Genomic DNA, 19,044 nt, shown 5'->3' on the forward strand with positions numbered 1-19,044 from the left:
CGGGTTGGGCTCGGGGTTCAGTATCGGTGTCCTGGGATCTCGGTGACCGACGGCTCCTGGAGGCATTTGCTCCCCTCTGCAGAAGAACAAAAGGGAACTGTCCATGGAGAAATTCCCACTGGGAGGTTAAAGGGGGTGCCAGCTCCTGTGGGCTGTCACACGTAGCTCCTCGTGGCCCAGGAGGTGCCCCCCTCTATTCCTTTGCATCGTCTCAGATCTCCCTGGGCTGAGACAGTGCAATATCCCTGACCCTTGGCAGAGCCACCAGGCCTCAGGCAGAACCTCCTTTGCCTAATTTTGGGTACATCTGAAACAGGAGGTTGTCCAGGAATGGGAAGGGGCAGGACAGGACAGGAGAAAAGAATTCCAGGGAAATCACAGGTGAGGATGGCTGGAAAATCACAAGCCACAGGAAGATGGGGGAGGAGGAGAGAATGAGGGCAAAGGAGGTACAAGATTTGGTCCGCAGCTACGTGGACATGCCCTCCTGGCAAGGCCCAGGGCAAGATAACCCCTGCCTTGGTGCTGGTCCCAACATCATGGGGACCCCTCATCAGCCCCCAAGCACCACTGGGGTCACTGCAGCCTGGAGCCACTGTCACAGCAGCACTGGAGGGATGAAATAAAGAGAAAAACACTTCCATGGACCCACATGCTCCACCAAAACAGGTTTGCTGATCCCACCCTGGCATAGCCTTCAGCCCCCAGCTCTGCCCAAAGGCCACCCCGCTCTGAGTGAAGGCCCATCACGTGCCACGATGTCTCCTTGTTCAGGAAGAGTTTCAGCTCCTGGAAGAAACAAGTTGGCTCTTTCTTAATGTATTAAACTTAACAAGCTTGGACAAAGCAGCTGCAGGTTTGCCCTGGGGGGATTCAGAGGTGATTTATCGTGTAGAACCTGCCTCCTGTCCCCTGCCAGTGCTGGCCCCCCCTGAGGCTCAAAGTGCTCCTCAGCTCCACGGTGGCTGCCCTGAGGCTGGGCCAGGACCACAGCATTGCTCAGGGGTTTTGTCCCTTCACCCCAGATCCCCAAAGCTCTGTGCAAATATCCCTCACCCCTCCAAGGCACAGAAACTCCACTGCCATTTTAGAGAATAAAACGAGCCACGGGATGCTGAAGAGACTCGTCCGTGCTCATCCTGGAATGGGTCCAGCCAGACCTGGGATACAGGAATTATGGGGGCCCTCAGTTCTGAGGTTGGAGATGGAATTTCAGGATTTTGCCCCAATTCCTAAAGGTTTTCCAGTAACGGAGTAGTTCTAATGAGGCAGGCACCAACTGGGTGTTCAAGCCAGGGAGTTATGTGAAATCCCTGCCATTGCTTCTAGATATTTTTCTTGCTGACCCTGTACTTGTTTCAGAGCTCCCAGGCTGCACCTGCAATGAGTGAAGTGCACTAATTACTAACCTGAAACTGGTTGTGTTTAGGATCATGAATTTATGCTGCAGGGTCCTTTCAAGTTAACTGTAACAGTCTCAATTAATCCTTTATTTATGGAAACAAACGGAGGGGAGGAGGAATGGAGACACTTGGGTTTGGTTCCTTGCTCTTTACCTCTGTCACTGACCCCAGACACGACTTGGCAGAAGAAGACAGGCCTGGTGGGGAAGACTCAAATGAGATTTAGGAGATCTGCATCCACCTCCTGGCTTTGCCGCAGATTCCTTGGGTCAGGTGAGACTCCTGCTTAAACCTAAACCCACACAGCAGCATTTCCAGGATCAGGGTGATCACAGAATCACAGAGTCAGTTAGGTTGGAAAAGACCTCTGAGATCATCAAGCTCAACCACTTTGTCAGCTAGAGCAGAGCACTGGGTGCCACGTCCAGTCATTTCCTGGACACCTCCAGGGATGACAGGGATGAGAGGGATGACTCTCTTATCAGGGGTGAGGCCAATTCTCTGCCTTCCCAGCATTTGGGCAAGTACATTTTGGCCATGCAGACAGAGACCCCGTGGCTGTCTGAGGAGTCCTGCTGCCAATTCCCCAGCTGCCCTCTGGATGAGCATCCCGTGTCCAGCCCCGGGAAGCAGAGCAGTGCTGGGCTGCCAGAGGTGTTCCAGGGCTGCCACACACAGGGGATGCTTTGGATTGTGACTGGGACACTGCCAGTGCCCAGCAGGGGTTGTCACTGGTGAGAAGGTCTCTGTCCTCCCTGGCTGCACTGCCACAGATCCACGTGTGCACAGGATCTCCCCGGTCCCAGGCTGGGCTGGAGCTACAGTGTAGGAGCAGAGCAGGCAGCAGCTCATCCCACATGAAAGCTGCTGCCAGCAAAACCAGAAAATACAGTTGTCTCGCCAGCAACCAGAGAGGCAACAGCCAAACCAGCCCAGCTGGATGGGAACCGGTCAGGCAGCCCTGCTCAGCCCAGTTAGGCTGGGCTGGGAGCAAGGAACGGGCAGGTTTAGGAAACACTCATCAAGCTCCTTCCAGATGCCTCTGTTTGCACAGCCAAAGGCGCTGGCCACGGGCAAGGACGGTGTGTGACCCCTCGGCCCCGAGCCCAGCAGAACTGGCTGCAGCTCCTGGAGACATGGAAAGTGCAGCTTTCTCCCCTGCCACTGCTCCAGGTGCTGGTTACTCCAGGGGCTCAAAGGTGATGGCAGAGCGAGTTTGGCTTGTGAGGCTGCGGGGTGAGGAACAGCAGGAACCCTGCACATGCTGGACAAGCACTGAGGGACACCTACAGGCCCCTGTCTCACAGGAGTGATGGTCTAGGTGGCATTACCAGCTGGGTCTGCTCGAGCAACGCTGGGCTAGAAGGCCTTTTCAGTTTGGTTTATCATCCAGTGGTGATAAAAGTGATGGACATCATCATTTTGGATGATGACTCGTCTTTAGTCATTTGCTGACTCCTGAAACAGCAGCAATGCCACTGGAGCTGTTCAGCCTGGATCAGAGGGGGCTCAAGGGTTTGGAGAACTCAAGAGTTCCCCCTTAAAAATGGAGAGGATCTACTGTTCACCACCTCCTCCATTCCAAAAGCCAAGAGGAGAGGTAGGAGAAACCAAACAAAGGCCAAACAAAGGTGTGGTTCACCCCATGGAGGTGGTGGATCAGGAGAACACCTTGCCAAAGAAGGGGCTGCAGAAGGTTTAGATGGATTCAAGGAGACACTGAATAAGAGATCTGTGGAGATTTGCTAAACCAACAAACCACATCAGGCTCAGAAAATCTTGCAGGGCAAAAGAGGTTGGAGGCTGGGAAGGTGTCCAGGGGACAAAGTGTACCTGCTCATCCTGATCTGACTCTTCCCTGGTCATTTAGGTCCACTGTTTCTACTGGATGTCTCCTGAGGGCTGGGTGTCAGCCCCCCCATCAGTCCTTAAATCTTCCTCTCCTCCCCCAAAAGGGGGTCTTCACAAAGAGAAAATGATGTGATTTTGTGGGATGGCAAAGAAAAGGAGAAGTCCAAAGATCAAACCACTTAAACGGGGGACCTGGGGTGGGGAGACCCCAAGCTAAGTAACCCCCACAGTACCCACCACCCTCAAAGGCTCTGCCTGCAGATGTGGGTGGAAACAGGCTGCACAGTCAGTGGGATTGCCCTGCTGAGCTCCCTTCTCCTGTGTCTGGGGATGGCCAGCCTGGCCAGGGCCAAGGAGCCAGAGAAGATGGTCCTATAATACATAAAAAATATAAAATATTAATATTATAGTAGACAAAATACTATTAATAAAATAATTTTATATATAAAGATGCATATGGATATATATTTATGTATAAATTTTGTTTATAGATAATAACGTATAAAACAATATTTTAAAAATTATACTATAGAAAAATACATTTCAAAATATGGTCCTTCCAATGGGCATGGTACAAATAAAAAGGTGAGGAGAGCTGCCAAAAGGCTGAGATGGGGAAATCAGACATTTTTCTGAATCAGTGTAGCCTTCAGGACATAAAAATTATCCCACACCTCCTGTCACCAAACCCCCCCACACATTGAACTTGCCTCAATCAAACACGTGGCAAGCGAAAAAAATCCCCCCAACCTTCAAGTGCCCTCCTGGAGAGGTGGGTCCAGGCCAGGTGGCAGCAGCACAAGGGGCTCTCTGTGCAGGGCAGGTCCACCAGAGTGGGTCTCCAAGCACAAAATGCTGAGGCAGGGTTGGATGTGGACCCTTTCATCCTGAATCATTTGTGTGGTTTGCTGCTGCCCCCACGGCTAACGGGAACCACCCCCGAGGACAACTCGGTCCCCCTTTCATCTTTATTAGAGGGGCTGCTCAAGAAAACAGCTCTCATGTGTTACAACAAAAGGAAAACTGCACCTCTGGGCACAACCAGCTCTGTGGAGCCCTTGTGGGAGGGAAGTGGGACCCACTCATCCCCACCCCTTGGGCTGGAGCAGCGGGGAAGGATTTGGGACAGCAAAGGGGCACAGGGGTGTCTCTGAACCCCTGGGTCTGCAGAGCTGCCCCTGTGCTGTCTGTCAGCCACAGGATGAGCAAATGCAGCCACGACACCAAGTTTGAATCTTTTATTTCCCATTCAGCAGAAAATGAGGGGAAACGCTCCAGGTTCCCTCAAAAGAACCCCCCATCCATTGTCTTGCCCACAAGACCATTTCTCTCCCATCTGCTACCCCACTGAGATGCAGGAGCTCAGCTTCCTTTTCCAGCCCTGACCTGTCCTTCTTGCACTGGTGGCACTGGATGTTCTTCCAGCTCTTTGCAGGGTCCCCCACGAAGCCCCTGGTATCCCTGGGGTTGGCAGGAGGGTGCAGGGGACCAGTGGCACATGGAGCCCTTCCTGCTGACCCCGGAGGATCTCAAAAGCCCAGTGCAGGCACACGGGACCTGAGCTGGGAACCAGAGGGGTTGTGAGGGGTCCTGCTTCAGCTCGAGGGATTATTTCACTTCTTTTAGCTTAATAGTCATCACTTTTAACAAAAATCTGAAATAGAGAACATTTTCTGTGAAAGGAACCAAAGGAAAAAAACATTTGGGGACAAAACTGTTCTTAGTGGAAAAGCTTTTGCTCTGCTCTGGAAATTGGAGACCTGGCACAACTGGAGGGAACTGATGGGGAGTAACAGGGCAAAGGGGAAGGTGAAAACACCCACAGCCAGGGGAAAATATCCACTCCCAGGGGTCCTGGCTGCACCCCCGTGGCCATGTCCACATCTTCCAGGTCAGTGAAGGTGGGCAGCTGCAGAGGTGGGAGGAGTGTGGAGGGAACCACCCCCCTCTGCCATCCCCTCCTTGCACAGCCCAGTGCCTGGCACTCCTGGCTGCCAGAGCTGGGAAAGCTTGGGAGCTGTTTTCAAGGACTGCAAATAAAATCAGGCCTGTGCAGTCACCCATGGCTTGCCTGACAAGGGATTCCCATTTCAGAGTGGCTGCAAACTGTTGTTTCTGGGAAACCAGGGCAGGGAGCACGGAGCCACCAAAGTGGAGAGGGGAGAATGGCACAGGAGGGACAGAGAATCATTGACAGGCACAGTGGGGCTGCCAGACTGCTGGGAAATGTCTGCTCTGTGACATCCTGCTGCAGCCTGGCCAGGAGGTTCCTGGAGGGAGATTCTGACCACCAACTGAGAGCCTGGGCCAAGTTGAAACCAGCTTGGGCAGGTGGTGCTCAGGTCCTCACTGTGGGGTCCCATCCCAGGAGCTGAGCACAGCCTGGAGGTCTCAGCTGGGAAAACAGGGCTTGTTTGTGCAAAGGGCATTTTGCTGGAAGGGAAGGGAGGCCAAGCTCTCCTCTGCAGGGACTCGGGGCACTCAGTGGTGTGGTTTCTCCTGGATGACCCTGGTGTTCCTGGTCAGCAGGACATGGAGTTTTCACAGCCCCAGGGTCTCTGTGAGCCCCAGGGTCACCTCGAGGTGGGGGCTGCCCACCTGGGAGCCCAGGCACCAGGGCTGGGTATGCAGTGGGGCCACACCCAGGGAAGGCTGCTGGGGGCAGGAGAACCATAGAATCATAGAGTCACAGGATCATGGAATCAGCTGGTTTGGAAAGGACCTCTGAGATCATCGAGTCCAACCCTTGGGACTTGGATTGTGAGAGGCACCAAAACGCCTGGTCCTGGGCAGCAGCACCAGCTGGGCTCCTTTTGAGGCTGGGCAGGGTGGGACTGGGCAAATCCTGTGCCCTTCTGGTCCAAGCTGTCCCCCAGGCTCTCTACAAAGGCCTTTTGGCCACATGCAGAGAGCCCACCCCGCCCTCACAGGGCTGCCCAGAGGTAATGGTGGCAATGGGGAGGTTGAGGCAGCACCCAAGCACGGCCTCTGCTCCTGTGCAGTGGCTGCACAGCTCCAGGATGGCTCCTGGGCACGACTGCCAGCTCTGGGCATCAGCATCTCCTCCTCCTCCCCCCCACCTGTGACCCTCCAGCACGCCCCTGGCAAGGCTCATCCCTGAAGGATCATCCCAGAGGAGGTCAGGGGGGCTGAGCTGCAGGCAGGGCCAGGGGGCTGCTCAGACTTGCTCTCCTGCAGAGGTCCCTGCCAGGGAAGCGATGCCAGCGATAGGAAGCGGCTGAGTGAGCAGGGCAGGGCGCGGGGCAGGAGGGGCTGCTCCCTGACTCAGCCCTGGGCCTCATCCCGCTGGTTTTCCACCCAGGCAGGGCAATTACTCCTGATGTGGGAAAAGGGCAGGGCTCAGCCACGTGGTCCCATCCCAGGCTGGGAGTCAGTGGGGCAGCCTTCCCTCTGCCACTGCTCAGACCACCCCACAGCCTCCATCTGCCCTGGGCACAGAGCCAGCAGGAACCACTGGACCTTCCCCTGCCAGGACCAGGGTGGGAGCTGAGCCACACACACAGAGAATCCCAGAATCCCTGAGGCTGGAAAAGCCCTCCCAGACCATGGATCCCCCCTGTGCCCCATCCCCACCCTGTCCCCCAGCCCAGAGCACTGAGTGCCACGGCCAGGCCTGCCTTGGACACCTCCAGGGCTGGGGACTCCAAACCTCCCTAGGCAGCCCCTGCCAAGCCCTGACCACCCTTTCTGGGAAGAAATTCTTCCTGAGAAGAATTTCACACATTCCACACATGGGTATTTGCCTTCAAGGAAACCTTTCAGGTTTCCACCCTTTACCCACCTGCCCTGCAGTTATTCCCGGAAAACACAACTTTTACAGCAGCAGAGGCCAGATTTTCAGCTGGCATAAAGTGACACCTTCCCAAGCAGCCTCTGGAGCTGCTTCACACCTGCTCACCATGTGGCCCTAGACCAGTATTCTCAAGAAGAGCTCTGCACCACAGCTCAGCAGCTTAAACATATTTAAGGGACTCCTTCAGTGCCAGGAAAGAAAGAGCTGATGGCTGGGAGTCAGCCAGAGCTCCCTGGAGGCGCAGGCTGTCCATGTGGGACTGCTCGTGGCCATGGGATGAGGGGTCAGAGGGCTGGCTGGGCTGGAGGGTGCTCAGATGCCTTTCAGGTCTGCATCCCACCAAGCTGCAGAGCCATGTGTGTGAGGGGAAGAGATTTCTGATTCAAGTCAGTCTTTTCCACTCTAGATCTGGGATATCAGATGAGCTTGAATACAAAGAGAGAGACAAAACTCTGGGGGTTGATTCGGCCCCCGTAACAAATGTGTATGTCACATGCAAAAAGGGTATTAAGCTGGAGTTATGGAGGGGATCAAATATCAGTAGTTTGGGGTGAATAATTGCACAAGGTCACGGCTATTAAGCTAAACCCAAATGTTATAAATCCAGGAAACTCGGAGCTGAGGTTAAGCATCAGGGAATTTCAGGCACGTCAGGAATGCAGAGATCAGGCACAAAACACCTGTAGTGAGACCAGGGAGGGGAGAAACGAAACAGGTCTTTAAAAGTGGGTTACATCTAATCCAGCCACAATGGGTGTATCATTCCCCCGTGGAGCAGGGATAGCACCTCCAGCAAGGCACGGGGAAGAGGAGGGGGGGATACGAGTGTGAATTAACAACTCCATTTGCTCACAGCTCCTGTGCTGGTTCTGTGTGGTCGAGCCTGCCTGCACATGTTCCTCCCCCTGCACAGGCAGCTTTTGGTTATTCCTGAGCAGGAGTGGGGATGTTTTAGAGAACCAGAGAGCCAGGGGACTGAAAAAGAGAGAAAAATTAGGTTTTGTGCTCATGAAGGGAAGGCTGAAGACGTGATGGAGATGGGGGTGCTCTGGGCCCTGGAGTGGCTGGGGTGTCAGTGGGAGGATCACTCCTACTGGGGACCAGTCCTGGCTTCAGACTGGCTGCATCCATGCCCTTTCCCATACACTTCTCATCCAGGGATGCTCAGGGATGAGTGTTCCTGTTGCAGGAACACGTTTGGTCACAGCAGTGTTTGTCACAGTGGGGACTGGCCCAGTAAACACCAGTGGGAGCTGGGGCCAAGCAGCCCATGTTGGGCAGACTGGGGAAGTTCATGGCACTGGCTGGGCAGGGGAGCTGCCAGCCCTGGGCAGGAGGAGCATGTGGGTGTGCAGCCAGGCCCCAGGGACATGGGACAAGTCCAGTGGAGGGGGAGAGTGCATGGAGAGGTGCTGCAGCTGGAATTCCTCTGTGCCCTGCACTGAGGGCATTCCCAACACGCCTGAGCACCCCAAGAGTGATGCCAGGAGGGAAGGGCTCAGTGCAGGCCAAAGATCCAGCACCAGCCCCCGGGACAGCAGCCCCCCAGCACAGCAGGACACACCAGCCAGCAGTGCCTGGGAAGGGGCTTCTCCCATAGACACGTCCCCACTTCCAGCTGTCACCTGCTGTTTGTGTCCAGCCCTGCTCCCAGGGGAGCACCACATGAAGCCTTTGGATCTGCAGTTAATCCCTGGTGACAGTTTTCTCCCTGGATGTGGGAGTGTTAACCCCCCTGGTGGTGTGGCTCCGTGCTGGCTGGGCAGGTGGGCGGGTGGGGGTGGGTTCAGTCAGCACAGCCCCAGTTAATCAGATCGGAATCCGCTTTAATTGCAGGTTTGCCTGTGATCCTTGATTCCTGCTCTTACAAAGTGATGGAAAATGACAAATATTTATCCCCACTTCTGGCAGCGGCCCTTCATCTTCCCACATTGCCATCAGGCTTTTCCAGCCCAGCTTCCAGGAGGGAAGAGTGTAAGCAGATACTATATAAGGGTAAAAGCTGGTTTGGGCAGCTGTCAGCTTTTGCATTCGCAGCATTCCTGGGAGGAGAGGCTGGGGGAGGAGGTGTGAGACACCGAGGTGGCTCATGGACACCCAGGTGCTGCCAAAGGACTTCCTGGGGTTCCCCCTGCCCAGGGTCCCCACGGGCTGGGAGGAGGAGTCCAGAGAGCACGGCAGAGTGGGAACCTTTGGATGGGCACAGAACAGGGGGGAGCAGCTCCTCCCTGCTCAGGGAGATGTGTGTGAACCCTGAGTCAGGAATGGGATAGCCTGCAGTCATCCTCGAGCTAGGGAAAGCTTTCCTGGCTGTTGTGCAGGGATGTGGAGAGGTGAATTGTGCTGCTGCCCCCAGCCCTGCAGTGGGCACAGGGTGGGGTTGTTGGGGTGTCCTGTGCAGGGTCAGGAGCTGGACTTGGTGATCCGATGGTCCCTTCCAACTGAGCATATCCTGTGATTCCATACTGGGAGCACACAGGAAGGCAGAGAAAAATGCCTTTGGGAAGCACAGGCAGGGAAGAGCGAGGCAGGAAAGGAGCTGCAGCACCACACAGGCACATCCTGCTTCAGGTACAGTGGCACTGTGACCATGGCCATGGGCTGTAACGGAGGCCCAAGCCCTCACCAAATAAACCAGGATTTCTCCCAGAGGAGCTGCAGTGCTCTCAAGAGAGGCAGTCACAGCCTGTTCCTGCAGCCACAGCATGTCCTGGGATCCCTGGGGCTTCTCTCACCCCATCTCCCCGACCCCTGTGATCACCAGTGCATCCAGTCCCCGGGGTGCTGAGCCTGGGAGCCCCGATTTTGGAGCTGGAGGCCAAGTGGGATCTCAGACTGCTGCCATTCCCCAGGTCTTCTGAAAAATCTACCTGGTTGCCCCCTAGCTGCCCAAAAGTGAGGGGCTGAGGGGCCATGCCCTGACCCCTCTGCAAAGCCGCTGCCCTCCACTGCTCTCTGGACACAGGGGTGGGTGCAGGGAGAGCCACTGTGCTGCTCAACAGGGTGCTCGTGGGGCATTTGACCACACCACTCCCACTCAAGCACTCCAGGCAGGGGGTCCCTCCATGGACATACCTTGGGAGGGCTGCTGGAAACCCCCTTTTTAGCTGCCTCCTTTGGGAACACAGAGTATGAAACCACCTTCTGCTGAACAGGACCTGCCCAGCCACACCAAGCTCCAGATTCCCCCCCCTCAATTAAAAAAAAATAATACACAGGAGGATTTGAAATCTCACCAGATGCCTTCAAGTAAGTGCATTTTTAAAGATGAGAAACAAATAAATTGCATTCTGCCTCCCAGGGGTCTTTTGGCTACAAGAGCTCATCAGCCTTTCCCTGATTATGGATTGGGATATTACCCCGAGTGGGTTTGTCTCCCAGACATCCTGCAGAATCTGAGCTCCTGTCAAGCTCTGCCTTTCTTTCCTGCACGGTGCTGAGCCCTGGCCAGCAGCCAGAGTCCTTCCTAAAATGTTCCCAGAAGGGCTGGCAGGGATTCAGCCCGAACTCCTTACGGGTCCTGCAGACGTTCGGCTGAGGGGGTGAAGGTTGGGCCTCTTTTGGGACGCTGACAGAGCATTTAAACTGAAAGGGGAGGATGGAGAGGAAAGAGTGCTATGGAAAAATGAAATCCCTGATGGGGATGTGGATCCTAAAGCCCTCCACTGGCTGTGATTCCCGTTGTGTTCCCTGCAGCATCAGCTGCCACTTTTTAAACAGCTCTGGGAATTGCAGGGCTGTGCTGATGACGTGGTTACCCCAGGCCTGCTCAGCCTGGGGATGGTGGGGGCTTTAACTCCCTAAAATAGCAGCTTTTCTCCCCCCGGGGCAGTTCCATCCCCCCAGCTAAGGCAGCAGAGCTCAGAGTGGCCCCTGGGTGCAGGGATTTTACTGGGGATTCCTCATTTCTTTGCTGCAGGGCTGAAATGAGGGGATTCCTTCACCTCAAAGCTTTACTCGTTTCTTCTGCGCTGCTTCATCTCCTTTGGGGTTCTTTGCACCGTGCAAACCCATCATTGCTCAGCACTGTTGAGACACTGCCCCTCTATGCCTATTTCCACAGGATTTTGCATTGAAAAAAATCCCTTGTCTCTCTGTCCTGGAGCCACAGCAGCACCTGAGAGGTTGTTCCAGTAGAAAACAACACAGAAAAGGACTATTTTTTATTATTTTTAGAAACCTGGTTTTGTTTCCACCCTGTTGGTGATTGAATAACAGCACACATACAAAATCACAACTGAGAAATAATAAATAAATAAACCATGACAAAAAAGTTGAGCTACTAAAGAGCCATTGTCGTGGTTTTGTCTTGGCTCAATTTACTTTTATATTCCCACATACAATTATTATCAGTTGAGAGAAGGTTTATGCAGACAAAAAGAGACTGAATTAAAAAAAGTATGAGTATTTATTATTAACAAACTAAAACTAAAGAATTATATTTACAACAATTCTACTTAAGTAAAAGGTATTATGTATTTACAGAAGATGCTTTTCCCCCCACTTCCCTTTATATCAGTCCAAGGAGGAGAAGTAGTCTTTTTCTGTTCTCAGAATTCCAGCTCTCTCTTTCTCCAGTAACTCTGCAGCACTTTCGTCGCAGCTGGAATTTCTTTATTTCTCTCTTATTCTGTGTTGGCCTCCAGGGCTGGGCCTACCCCCCTCCTGGGTTAAAACCGAAGGCTGAGGGTTACCCAGGTCCTGAAGGGTCTCCTTCCATAGACTTGCAAGGGGACACTTGCTTACTATGGATCTTCTTCCACAGGGTTACAGGGGATAATGGTTTAAGAGTTCACCCCTGTTTCCCTATGGAGGTCCCTCCCCATGGGAGAACAGTCTTTGATTGACTTCTCGGCATGGGTCTAGTCTGGATCCCTTACTCAGATCCCAATATCCCACCTGAGCCATTTTCTGCTCCAGCGTAGGTTCTCTCTAGCACCAGCAGCACGGATCCCACACATGGATCCCAACATCCCTACCTGAACCGTTTTGTGTTCCAGCGTAGGTTCTAACACCCGTCAGGGTCATAAATCTTCAACAGCAGCAGCATGGATCTCTCACTGAGATCCCAAGCTTATCTGAGCCGTCTCGCTCCAGCATAAGCATCGTTCCCTTCGAGGGTCACAAAGTCTTTAACAGGACTCTGCCTCATCTGAGCCGCTTTTACTCCAACATAAGGCTTTCTCTCTGTTAAAATCACAAATCTCTGGTGCATCCACAAGCTCCTCTGTGAGCCGCATGGGGGTCTCTTCACCCCAACAAACTTCTACAGGTGGCAGGGTTTTGTTTTTCAGTCTTTACCCTGCTGAAGGGAGGGAGAGTGAAAGGGAGGAAAAAGCAGCTCTCCCCCCTTCGAACTTTTCTTCTCTCTCCTGCGACTGCAGCTTTGACCTTGAAAGTCTTGTTATCTCATGGCTGGAATTCTTCTACAGCGGTTTTTCGTCTAAGCAGTTCGTCTTTTAAACCTTTTTTTTTCTTCACTCTCTCACAAGAGAGAAGAGAGGCTTCAGTGCTACACCTACCCCCCACCCCCGGCCCAAACCGGGGGAGGAGGGGGTCTTGGCCCTCCTCGGGCCCACTACCCTTCTACATGGCTGCTGTTCCTAATTTCAACTGCGCCACAACCTTCTCTTCCGTTTTCTTAAAGATGTAATTAGCAAAAGCGTCACTGAACTTTTTGATTGGTTTTTTGTCCAGAAATCACCTGGACAAAACCATCCTCAACCCCAAGAATGGGCTGGTGGGCAAAACCACGACAGGCATTCATTTCAGCCTCTTTAAACCCCAGGGTGTAAATACAGGAGGAGGAAGGCAGTCTTTGTTAAATATTCAGCACCAAGATCGTTCAGCAGAGGTGGGGGAGGTCGCAGTGGCTTTGTCTCCAGGTGACCTTAAATTCCCGGGCCAGATGGGTTCACTAAACTGGTGCCACTGGGCTATGTGGGCTCTCCCCAGCCGGGCTGTGGGTGATTAAGTGAAGGTGGTTGCTGATATGTGAATACCTGCCCCGGTTACCTGAACCCAACAGGGTTCATCCTCGAGGAAGAGCAGACCTTCCTACAGTGCCTTCCAGCAAAGTCAAAGACAACCAAGGTGAACATGCAGGATAATTAATAGCCTCTTTGTTTGTTTTACAAACAACCTTTTCAGGTGCCCAGACCAATCTCATCCATCTTAAATAGGTGAGGAAAGGCACGAGTCCAATTAAAAACAAAATCAGTGAATCATTTGCAAATCACCCTTGTCTTCCTCGTCCTAAAGCTCGACCAAGCGTCACCTCAGTGGTGCTCAGCCCTCCTCTGTCTGTGAGCAGGGAGTGTGTGCCCCTTTTCTCTATCCCCCTGACATGGGCTGCACCCAGGCCAAGGTGGGAAATGGGAATGCTGCCTGTGTGGGAGCAGGGGGATGGTCATGGGAATGAGGGTGGAGAGAAGACCACGTTGGGAGAACCCTGCTTCCATTATGCTCTGCCCTCTCAGCCCCAAGGGCACACTGTAGGAACAGGAGTTTGCATTTCTGGTACCCATTTCTGTGGTGCCCAGGAGCTCCAAGCTCTGGGCTGTGGTTCTTCCCATGGCAGAACCCCCGTTTTCCACTGACAGAGCTCGAACCGGCACCATTTGCAGGGTGTGAACAAGCACTGGGGGTATTTTAGAAGTCATCTCGTGGCTGAGTCGTCCCTGCTGGGGTTGTAGAGGGCTTTCAGTGCTCTGCTCCAGCCCTTTGCCGATGCTGGGATTGCTCAGGGTGTGTAGGGGAGAACTGGAGGTTTCCCCACCCAGCCCAAGCAGATGCTTCAGGTCCCCACCTCCCAGCTGGGGACACTTCACCACATCTCCACCCTTCCCATCACCAAAGACATTCATACACAGGAGTTCCTGTGTCACCTGCTCCAGGTGACCCTGCCTTGGCAGGGGGTTTGGACTGGGTGATCTCCAGAGGTCCCTTCCAACTTCAACCACTCTGGGATTCAGTGATCCTTTGGGATCCTTTGGGAGCTGTGGCTTGGGGACAAGGGACACCCAGCCAGCACAGAGCCTGGAGCACTGGACACTGCCAGCAGGCTCCCAGTGCTCAGGCCACAAAGGGGGGAGCACCCTGACCCTAACAGGGCTTTGGAAGTTCGTTTTCCCTGTGGCATCGGGCGAGGTGCTGGCACCCATGTGAGGATGGAGCGGAGTTCTGCCGTGCTGATGTGCTGTGTGGGCTGTGCCAGGGCTTAACTGCTCCTCACCCTGCTCATCCTCACCGCCCGAGGGAGTTTGTTCTGTTTGCTGGGATAGCTGGGATCGATCCCCCCCCTCCTCCCTCCCCAGCCCAGGGAAGGGCTTGGCATATGAGTTACAAACTGAACGACCCGCTGATAGCTGAGTATTGGCTTGTTAATTAAACCGGGAGGGTTCAGTCAATCATCAAATTGGATTGAATGAACTGAGTTAGGTGGGGGCTGTGGGCTGACATTCCAGGGCCAGCCCGGCTGCCAACGGGAATCCCTGTGCAGTGTATCCCTACAGGGATGGGATGGGAGGAACACTGCCTGCTTCCCCTTGCAGGAACTTCCCTCAGGAATGATTTATCTTCCATCTGCTGGGTTTCCTGGGGAGAGGGTTTCTCCAGCTGGCAGAACCCAGTGTCTGGAAGTTGGTGTCCACGAGGCCTGACCCTCCTGCTTCCCAGCCCAAGATGAATGCCCAGGGAGGACACTTGTAAAGGCCAGTGGGATCCTTTGAGTGGAATATGATAAAACAAACTGTGTGTGATAAACTGACAATTTATCAGCCCAGCAGACCAGAATGCCAACTGAATCCTGGACCGCATCAAAAGGAGCATGGCCAGCAGGTAGAAGGAGGTGATTCTCCTCCTCTAGCCTGCTCTGTGAGACCCCACCTGGAATACCATCCTGGAAGGTTGTGGAACTGCTGGATCAAGTTCAGAGGAGGCCATGAAGTTTGTAAGAGGACTGGAGGACTTCCCTTTGGAGACAGGCTGAGAGAGCTGGGGCTGTTCAGCCTGGAGAAGAGAAGGTGGTGTGGAGACCTCACAGCACCTTCCAGTGTATGAAGGGGCTCCAGGGAAGCTGGAGAGGGACTGTTCATCAGGAACTGCAGTGACAGGACAAGGGGAAATGGGTACAAACAAAAAGAGAGGTAATTTAGGTTAGATATTAGGAAGAAATTCTTGGCTGTGAGGGTGGGCAGGCCCTGGCACAGGTTGCCCAGAGAAGCTGTGGCTGCCCCATCCCTGGAAGTGTCCAAGGCCAGGTTGGACGGGGCTTGGAGCAACCTGGGCTGGTGGGAGGTGTCCCTGCCCATGGCAGGGGTGGGACTGGGTGGGCTTTAAGGTCCTTTCCAACCCTTTAACGTTCTATGACTCTGATAACAGCAGGAGACCACCCTCCCCTTTCAGGCACACATTGCCATGGCCCTGCACGGAGGGGAACTGGACCAGGACAGAGATCCTTCACACCCCTGAGACCAAGAAGATGGAAAAGCTGAGCTGCAGCATGAGATGCATCCTACAGCCACTGCATCTCTCACAGCCTCTGCTGGCCACAGGGCAGTGAGAGCAGCTGGGACATGCTCCTCTCCGAGCTGTGCTGAGCTGGGAGTGACTGGGAGCTCAGGGCAGGTCCAGCCTGGACCGTGCCTGCTGTTCCACAGCAAGAGCTGCATTTTGCACCCTGGAAGGGCGAAAATCTCCAATCAAAAACCTCAAGACCAACCTTACAGGACAGCAAAGCCACTGATGATCCCCAAAGCAGTGGCTGAACAGTGCTGGAGCTGCTGAGCAGCAGGAGTGGCTCCCTGACCTGTCAGCCCAGACAAACCCCTGCCCTGGTGTTCGGGTCTGCTGAGGGTCAGCTGGAGCTGCTCCCGCTGGCCCCGAGGGTGAGAGGGAGCTCTCCAAAGCCCCGGGAGGAGCTGTGGTGCCAGGCTGCTCCTGAGCAGGCAGCAGCTATAAAAAGCCCTTGCAGTTGCCTTCCAAGCTGGTGATTCAATAACAAAATGCAAAAGTAATATTAAAGCTGCCTGCTGTGCCAACTGCTGGCTGTCTGCAGCAATAAAAATGCCGTAAATCAGCCCCAATTAAAGGCTGCAGAGTCGAACAGGAGGCTCCAAGTGAAGCTGGGAAAACCCCCAGTGCACCAGAACTGCCTGGGCAAACCCTGCACGCCGTTACTTGCCACTTGCAGGGGACTGGGGCTGGTCAGAGGGTGCAGGGCTGAAGCCTGGCCCTGCAAAGGCACATTTTAGAAATGTTGAGAGGGTTCTACAAGGTCAGGAGAGCTGGCAGCACCTGTGCCCCATGTCCAAACACGAGGCAGGGCTCGGGAATGCTTTTCTGTGGTTTTCTAAGCAGACACAAGCTCTTGTGGTCAGGTCTGAAGAAACTGGAGTTGCTGCTGGCCCTGGAGACTGCTGGCAGTCTGATGGGACTTGTTGATGGGCTTGACAATGTCTGTGCCTTCCTCAGGCGGACCCTGAGGAGTTCACACCTTCTCACAAGGCAGGGAGACCTCCCAAATGCATTATTTGCCTTAAAAATGGACCCCAGGCTCCCAAGATACCACAGCAGGCACCAGATCTCCACTCTTGGTGGAAAGTTCTCCCCTGTGGTCTGTGGCTCAGGTCTTGGCTGTTTGCTCCTCACAGTGGACCCTGGGTGGTTTTCTCCTCTGTGGAACATTGGAAGACCCCCCTGGACAGGTGTGTGGGGCTGGGATGTGCAAGGATAGGCTTGGTTGCCACTGTGGGTCTCCTCCTGTTCCAGCTGTATGTGGGCTGGGGGACACCTGGGGCAGCCCTGGCCCAAGTGTCCCCTCCTCCCCCAGCATCCCACCCACCCTGGCACGGCCCTGGCACGTTCCCCACTCCTGGCTCTGCTGTGCCTTTGCTCCTTGTGCAATGGGCACAGCCAGGGCTTCTACCAAGGGGGGCACTGGATATGCCCTGATGGGAACTTTTTTTAGCATTGTTTCCTCTTTGTTGATCCTTTAATTGGCTAAAAATTGGATGGTTTTAGTTAAGTCTCCTCCAGAAAGGAGTGATTGGTCTTGAAAGCAGGTTCTGGCCCGAGAGGAAGGATTTGGTCCCTTCAGCCCAGCCTACAGGGCTACAAATAAACCCCAAGGCCCAAATGTGAGGAGGGGAATCTTTCCCCTGGGGAAAGGTATGTGTGACATGCTCATCCTGCTGGCATCCACACACCTAATCCTGCAGTTGTGCTGAGTAAAGGCCAGTTCTGGACCAGACAGAGGTCCCCAGGGAATGTGCCCTTTGCAAGTGGCTCTATGGGAAACCCCCACTGTTTTCTTTATGTCTTTTAAGCCTACAAACTCCTAGTGAGGTTGAACTAGATGATCCTTTGTGGTCCATTCCACCTTGACTTACCCTCTGATCCTAGGATGCCTAATAAACTTCCTTCTATGAAATGTATTGAAATAGAAAAGCTGTGTGGGAAAAGAAAGGAAAACAGGATTGTTATCAATCAAAAATGATGAAGATTAGAAGACAAGTCCATTTGCTATACTTTAGGATCTCTGAATTCACCCAAAGAAGCCTTTGGAATTTACAGAAACCTTTTATAATACAAAGATGACCCATCACTTACGGGTGTAGCTGCAAGGTTGAACTACTTGCTTGGTCTAATATTTACCATTTACCTATAGTATCAGTTACCAATTCTGATCTCGTTTTCAGTTCCAATTTACATCAGCTGACATCAGCTCCAGTGAGAATGCTTACTGCTGCTTAAAGCTACAGTTCTGCTGACTGAAGGATGTCTGGCCAGTAAGACCAAGTTAGTTGGTCCGTCCTGTGCTTTACTGAGATCTACACTTGGTCTTTCTTCTGGCTTTGCTACTCTATAATGGCTAAATCATTTCCCTTACAAACAACATTGCAAGCAAGAAGTGCTTCTGCAGTGCCAACTGGTGTAACTGGGATGAGAATCCAGCCCAGTTAGACAGAGGTAAGAGGGCAGCTCCCCAAACCTGCCACCAGTGCTTTTCTCGGGGACTGTTTCTGATCCCAGGGTGTGGTGAACGGGGCGGGGGAGGACAGATCTCACAGACAAGATCTTGCTTAGAGGGGGAAAGGGAGGTTCAGATTCCTGGCTGTTTTTAGGCAGAGATTTGTGAATGAGCCCTCCTTTTCCTTGAGGGAAGAGGTACTCATGCCAACCCTTGTGTGGAGGGGGGAAGGCTTGGTTGCGAAAATCCTGCTCTGCCTTCCCAGTCTCCACTCCTTCCCAGCGTGGTGGGTGGAGGAAAGGGGAAGGAAGGGAGACAGCAAGGAGCAGGTGAGCACAGGTCCCCTGTGCATGTCCAAGTCTTGCTCCTGCATAGCTGCAGCGTGATCCAAGGTGGATCTCATCCTGGGTCCTTCACTTCAGCCTTTCCCATCGAAGGGGCTCGAGATGCTCTGTGGGGTGTCTTGGCTTCCAGCACGACCTGTGAAGAAATGTCTGCACGGAGGTGTGCTCAGAGAGAATGCAAATCTGTCACTCTGCTGCTCAGGCCTTGACTCACCCACTGCAGAGGTGGCTATTTCTGCTGATCTGACATCAGGTTCACTGCAGCACGGCCAAACAACTTTTGTGCGACCCCCTTCCGAGAGGAAGGAGCAGACTTTCCATTCCTGATTTAGTGAACTTTTTAAACTACCCGGGACTGAAATATATGCTGGGTGAGACAATGAAGCTCATGTTTGGTGCTGATCCCTGCATGGTGCCCTGGAGAACACCTCCTGTTTTGGAATGTTTCCTATTGACACACGAGATAAAATAACCAGTTTGGCCCTGGAGGACAGTCTGCTGCAAGAAATAAATGTAACCTCATCTTACTGTCATTTAGCACAGCTTGGAGAGCTTTGAAACTCAAGCATTAAGTATGAGGCTTGAATTTCCAATTCCTTTCAAGCTTCTCACACAGAGAAATGTTTATTGTAAAGTAATTTTCTGGTGGAATAATTTATC

The sequence above is a fragment of the Myiozetetes cayanensis genome, unplaced genomic scaffold (assembly GCF_022539395.1).
Source record: "Myiozetetes cayanensis isolate MyiCay16 unplaced genomic scaffold, myiCay2020 scf22, whole genome shotgun sequence".
NCBI lineage: Eukaryota > Metazoa > Chordata > Aves > Passeriformes > Tyrannidae > Myiozetetes > Myiozetetes cayanensis.